Raw genomic sequence first — 7358 nt, 5'->3', positions numbered from 1 at the left:
TGCATGGAACAATATTAATGGTTACGAGCTCGTAACCATCATAGACTTAAGTAATAGAAGGAGAGTAGATACGACAAGTGTGACTCACGTTGCTTAATCACTCTTCTTCTACCATGTGAACTTGTGATGCTCAGCAAATTCCAAACACGTAAACATGAATTGAAAATTATCCAAAACTAAAGATTTGACTAATTGTTTAAAATGTGACATGCTTAGTCCCTTATACAACTTTAACGTGATAATTTTTCGAGATTATAGGGGTGGGTTAGATTTCTTAAATGTGTAGGATGCGCAACTGAAAAGATAGCCACATTGCTCACATGGCTGACAATTCTTTAGTTTAGATGAGATAAACTTCTAATGGACTAAAAAAATATATTTGCGTATGTCGATCCAAGTTTTGAAAAATATTTATTTCTTGATCTTTTCTTTTTGGTTTGGGTTGCAATTGGCCTTGAAGTTGGCTTGGGCTTAGGTTGGGTTTACTATGTAGACTAATTTGGTACAATTTTTCAATATTACTATTAGTACTTTCATTTAGGTCCTATTTGCATTGAAATTGGGCTAAAGGGTGACTTCTCGCCCTAAATTGGGGTAGCAAACTGACACAAGAACAAGACCAAAAAAAAACAAAGCAACAATCTAATCATGCACTAGAATTGCCACCCCTAATATGGCTAGTTCAATTTTCTTTTTGTTAATTTTTTCAGATTTATGTTTTTTTTTTTTTCAAAAAAGGAATTCAATATAATTTGAATTGCCAGGATTTGTCTTCCTTTTTTTTTTTTCACATCCAGCATGAGCTAAATTTTTTTCAAAGAAAAAAATATAAAAATAAAAGCAAAATAAGTCCAAAATTAAAGCAAGAGGGGAGATTAAAACACGCTCAAGAAAATCTCAAATCACTATAAAGAAAGAAAAAAAAATACAAAGGAATCAACTTTTTCATGTTTGACTGTCGAAAAGTTAGAAAGAAAATTTTAAAATTTACTAAATTAATGTTCAAAATTTGTATTCGCACATCATTCACATTTTGTTTTTTCCCTTAATTCAATTGTATTAGAATAAAATCTCATTGTAAATGGGATTTGATACAGGGAAAACTACAATAAAAGGTAATTTTTTTTAAATAAATCTTTTGATCCAAACATATCCTAAAGAGTAACATTACTATACATGAGCTTATAACTATGCTACAAAAGACACAGTCCACTATTGTCATATAAACCCGTTGTTAAAATCGAAGGAGTCCAAAGGTATGCTAATTTGGATCCATCTTGGCAGAGCTTAGATGATCTTTCTTAGCCTCGATCACACACTCCCACACCCAACGTTATGAACGGTAGGCTCTGATATCACTTGTTAGCAGTTCAAAGGTGTGTTTGATACACATGTGTGAGCACCAACTTAACTCAAAAGCTTAAGTCTATTAGGTTTTGAACTACACTATGTATATACGCACTTATCAAATACTCACTTTTTTCAATGTGGGACAAACTTTACAAGACAACAATCATAAAATTAAGCATTTTGGGAGACCTCAAAAAGAAATGCCACTTCTCCACCCCGCACCTGCTGGGCTTGTATTAAGCCCAATTAATTAGTAAACATACTACTTTGAGTATTGATATGAAAAAAGTATGAAGCTACTAAACATAGGAAAGCATGAAAATTTTAAGATATGGTTTTTTTTATTAAAAAATAAATTTAATTTTTATAAAGTTTTGATATTTATATACAGTTTTATTCATTATTATTCATGATTATCGGAAGTTAAAAAGTATGTATAATGCATATGCCCATGACGGCTTTTTTATGAAACAAACTATAAAACCCAAACACGAATAATAAAACAAATAAATAGTGGAGAAGGAAAAAAATTCAAACACATAGCAAATATTTGGATTGCCTTCAGTTTACATAATGCTTAGTTTTAGGAATAAATCAAGCATAAAAAAAAATGTTGATAATTTGTAATATATATATATATATATATATATGTATGTATATATTGTCGTTATAAAATAAATGACAAGGAACAATTATCTATGAGTTCATAATATGAAATAGATAAGGAACAATTATTCTCAAATTTAAGCATGAGAAATGTCTATTCCTTTCATGTTAGATGGAAACGCCAACTTTTACATAAGTAGTTTTTTCTTTCTAAATTAATATACTCCTGAACAATTTAGTTATACTTTCAGTTTATTTCATTCCATTTATAAAAAACGGCATTTTGTAACCTAATACCTTAAAATTTATTTAGATCAACTTTGAAACACATGCACAATGGGGAAGAAATTTTCATTGTGAATAAAACAGAGGCATCTCTTAAATGCTCAAGTACTATTTTTAAATCAATATACCTAATCTGGGTAGGCACTAAAATTTTGTTAATGCCTGCATATATGTGCGACTGATCATTTTAATGAGTCCAATTGATAAAAAGGCATTGGACTTCATTAAAAAAAGAAAGACTTTGTACTCAACATCGAAATATGATCGAGTAATTTAACTAATGCTATGTAATTAATATATTCCTAAGCCTACGTCTTATATAGAAGTACGCATGAAATATTACATATGACTTCGAAGATTTTGCAAATAGTAACATTTTTCTATAAAATACTCATCTTAATTTTAATGCATGAAATTTGAGATTCCACCACTATTAAATTTCTCCTCCTAGCCTCTAGGCTCTAGCAATGTGGGTGGTGAAGGCAGTTTGAAATTATAGAAGAATGAATATCAAAGGCCAATAGAGCATCGCCACTTGTAATAGTGATATCTCCATCTTCTTCACATGACTGGTCTGGCTGCCCTCAGCATGCTTTTATATGGAGGGTGAGTTGTCTAGGCTTGAAAGGGATGGAATTAGACATGAAAAGGGTTGTGCTATTCTTTGTATCCTTGCGCTTGGGTCAATGGATTAGCACATGCTACTTTCCTACCCTATATTTGTGTTAAAAGTTAATGAAAGATTTATGGAGATTAATGCTTCTTTTTGCTAAAAGTGAACTTCATTAATCAACCAAAGACAACATTATTTTTAGCCAAGTTTTGTTTGAGTGAAGGATTTTTTTAAAAGAAAAAGAAAAAAAAGAAAAGAAAAGAAAAGAAGGAAACTGATTTTTTATTGTATTTTCTTTTTGTATATGTTGTTGTCGAAATTCGTTGGGTCAATTTGCAATCTCGATTTAAAAGAAAAAAAGTAAAAAGTACTTGAAGAACCTAAGGTGTACTCTAGATACTCTCTCATACTTAAGTTTAGGACTGAAAAATGATGAAACATGGGAACACGATAAAAAAGTGTTGGTGTAAAATATCTTCCCCAAAAGTCTCCGCTCTAGCGTGAGAAGACCTCTTGATATTCAATATTTGACACCTTTAATCCAAAGAGAAGTTACAAGAATTACTCCTTCATTCCTTCCATCCCCTCCTCCCCAATCTAGGCATTTCAAACCCTTTATTAGCCCTCCTGTGTCTCTTGGTCTCCTTGTTATAAAAATTTATTTTATTCCCAATTTGTTGCCACCCCCTACTTCCAAACCTTAGAAGTTGGAAGGCATCCTTCAAGTTTGGGAGTATTTATCTTTTTACATTATTTTGCTTACTTTATTATTAAATATGAGCAGGCATTTGTTCATTTATAAGTAGGGCTTATTTGTGAATTATGAGTGGAACTCATATGTGATTTATACGCAACCCATCTATCAATTTATGAGTATAGTTCATCTGTATGTTATGAGTAAGGCTCATCTATCATTTGTATAAGTAGAGCTCTTCTGTCAATTTTTGAGCAAGGCTGCTCATTTGTTAGTACTTTAGGAGCAATGATCATTTGTCAATTATTAGTGAGACTCATCCATCATTTTTAGAAGTAAAACTTATCTATCATTTGTATGAGTAAATCTCATATATCATTTTATAAGTAGAGCTCATCTATCAATTATGAGTATAACTCATCTATCATTTTTTTATTAAAGATCATTTGTCATTATGAGTAGATTTTATTCGTCAATTTATGAGCAAGGCTTATCTATACCTAGTCATTCTGTTAAGTGGGCCTATTTGGCCTTCCATATTTTGTGACTTCCTAGTGTATACGGCACTTTAGGGCTTAATCTTTGCAACCTTATTCGGTGACCCCTTTAAGGCTAAGTCTCCTTTTTGGTATTTTCCTATACGTGAATTGCTAAAAGGGCATTTGCATTCTCATGATATTAGCACAATGTTGCTTCAACAACATGTATTTAACTACCAATAACTTTTTAATTTATACTTATTATTTTTCAATGTGCAATTTCTATGACCATTTGTGATTGCTTATTCACACACAAGGGTGTTGGTCCAATTAACTCATTGGTATTCTAAGGTGTGATATAATCATTAACAAATTGATTGATGTAATTAAGTGTAAATGAGAGATGTAATAAGCTATTAGTTCATACATTTGAAGGTGCATTGGAATATTATTGATGAAAATACCACATGTACATTAAGTGAATCTAGCATTAGATGAAAAACGCCACCTATATATTATGTGTTGTATAAAACTCAAATTTGCACAATGGAAGTCAAACACAACAATCAATGAAATAGAAAATACAGAACACAACCACAACAATCAAATGATAGCATGAACAACATAAGGAATTACGTAGTTCGGTAATGCCTACACGCACAGGAGCAATTGGCAAAGAAATATTACTATCTTGTGTCAAAGACACTTCCAATGTTACAGATACATCACAACAAACATATTTATAAACACCATGGAGGTTTTTGCTCTAAACACCCAACCAACTTAACATTCACATTTAAAATTCAAAATCAGTGTCGTTGCCCAGAACAAAACTGTCGACGATTTGAGATATCGAGAGCAAACCGTCTCATCAACATTCAGACAGCCGTCGGCGGTTCCTTAGACAAATAAAAGTCGAGAGTAAAACATTTTGAAATTTAGCCAAAATGTCGACGGTAAAAGCAAATAGTCAACAGTTTCCCCCAGCATGCTGATTTTACTATGTTTTTCCCCTTGTGTATGCCATCCACTTAAAGATATGAGCCACAAAATACAACAATCTCCACCTTGGCGAATATATGCCCCTTAGGAGAAACCAAAAACATAGCCCGCTGCTCCACCTTAACCTTGTAACATTAGGTTGGGTCTATTTCCCTTCTAGCACTTGGACACATGAAGCAAGTCCAAACAATATGTCGCGACGTCCCGAACCCGCCAGAAACCACTTGGAACGGGTGCGGCTACGAACTAGGAAAAATGGATGTGAATTTTGACAAAATATTTTTCGTGGAAAAATAATGTGTGATGAAGTCGCCACTAACCTTTTGGAGTGCTGTTAAAACACTTGATTGCTACCCTATAAGGGGTAGAATAGGTCTGCGTTACCAGAGTCAGGTTCGGGAGTACAGTTACAGGAGGGGAAGGTATTAGCACCCCTTACGCGCTTGTTCTTACGAACAGTACCAAATTAATCAAAAATTATCCCAAAATAAATTTGATAAGCCTTAGAAAATTACTCCTTTCCAAAAATCAAAGAAAATGCACAAAATAAATACTATATAAGTATTCCCTCAGAACCAAGGCAATCCAATACTCCGAAAAGTTCACGCCCTTTGTTGCAATCATCGGGATGGGAAAATCGAGAAAGTAAGGTACAAAATACTCTTCTCAGATTTTGAAATCTCATAAGGTTTTTCTAAGTAGGAAAATACTATTTCGGGAGGTTTTTTGGAATTTGTTCGAGATGGAAATGATTTTTTGGGCCTAAAAAAGTATTTTTGTGATTTTTCTAAGTGTGAAAACATTTTTTGTGATTTTTATGATTTTTTTCAATATTTTTCCTGAACTTTTAAAATAGCACAAATAAAATTAAGGCAAAAACCATGGAAGTCAAAGTTTGAAAATATTTTTTGAAATTTTCTGACATTTTTTTTTATTTTTGTGGATTTTAGTGAATTTTGGAATTATTAAAGTAATAAACAAGTGAAGTGAAAAAAACCGATGCAAATTGGTTCGGGGAATGATGAACTGGTCAAACGTTAACTGGTTCTGGGGAAAAACTAGTTTAAGGTCTTGGTCAAAACCAATAATATTTTTAGATTTTTCTGGTTTTTCTTTAATTTTCTAGGTGCAAAAATATTTTCCTAACTTTAGAATATGTTTTTGTGATTTTTTGTATTTTAATGTGATTTTTAACATGTGAATTATTTCAAAGGATAAAAATTGAATTAAAGTAGTTTTTAGAAATTTTCCCCAATTTTTCATATTTTTTGGTGATTTTCCTGAGTTTTTATTAATTTTTGTGAATCTTAAATATATTATTTGAAATATCTATATTAAAATTAAAAGAAAATGAGAAGAACCGGTGTAATCCGGTTTAAGGAGGCGAATTGGTCAAACTTTGACCAGTCCAGAGGACACTGATTTTAAGGTTCGGGTCAAGACCGCAGGTGGCGAGTGGAGAGGGCATGCGGATGAGGATTGACTATATGGCACGATCCTGGGTGTCATCGAAAGGCGGGGATCTGATGGTTGGGAGCGAGCGAATTGGATCTACAATGTGGTGATATCCTGGTCATTTACTGGAAGATGTGGATCGAACAGTCGAGAGACAACGGCATCGCACGCGCATCTGATCGCATGCAAAGGAAATGAGATCCACGTGTCAGGAATCAAAGAGAGCCCTTAGCACGAGGTCGTCCTAGCTGTAGATGGAAGTCGGAGATCTAACGGTGTTGGTGAAACGCGTCAGGATCAAATACATGGTTGAATCTTCACCGTGCGGGGCGTGGAGATCTGATGGCCAGGGAGGGGTAACATCTGCGTATTCAATGCTAGCAGACAACGTGGCCACGTGTCACGGGCGTGGGGGATCCGAAGAGGTGCTCGAGGAAGCTTTCGGTTGGAGGTGATCTTGGCCATTGATCGAGGTATGGATCGAACAGCTACTATGGAGAAGCTGTCAGACATTAATTGGGGGGGGGCATTGGTGGCCACATGGCGACGCGTGAATGGATGGAACAGGCTGTCATTGATGTCATCTGATGCATATGAGATCTCGGTCATTGATGCATATCAGTGATCGAATGGTTATAATGAACAGAACTCCCCCCGTATTAATGGAGCGGGGAACAAGGGCGACACGTGTCGCCTGGCGAACGGAGGCATTTAGGCCTTCATGAATGCTTCTAACGTGAGTGATCTTAACCGTTGGTGTGAAGGAGATCAGACGACTACAAAGGGGAGGCATTGAATGCTTTGGGGACACGACTTGCCATGCATCAGGAGCGGGGGAATCTCGGGAGGCGCTCAAGGAAGCTTCCGGCTGGGG

Source organism: Malania oleifera, chromosome 1 (assembly GCF_029873635.1).
Source record: "Malania oleifera isolate guangnan ecotype guangnan chromosome 1, ASM2987363v1, whole genome shotgun sequence".
Classification (NCBI taxonomy): domain Eukaryota; kingdom Viridiplantae; phylum Streptophyta; class Magnoliopsida; order Santalales; family Ximeniaceae; genus Malania; species Malania oleifera.
The sequence above is the reverse complement of the archived record's forward strand: the minus strand, read 5'-3'. Positions refer to the sequence as shown.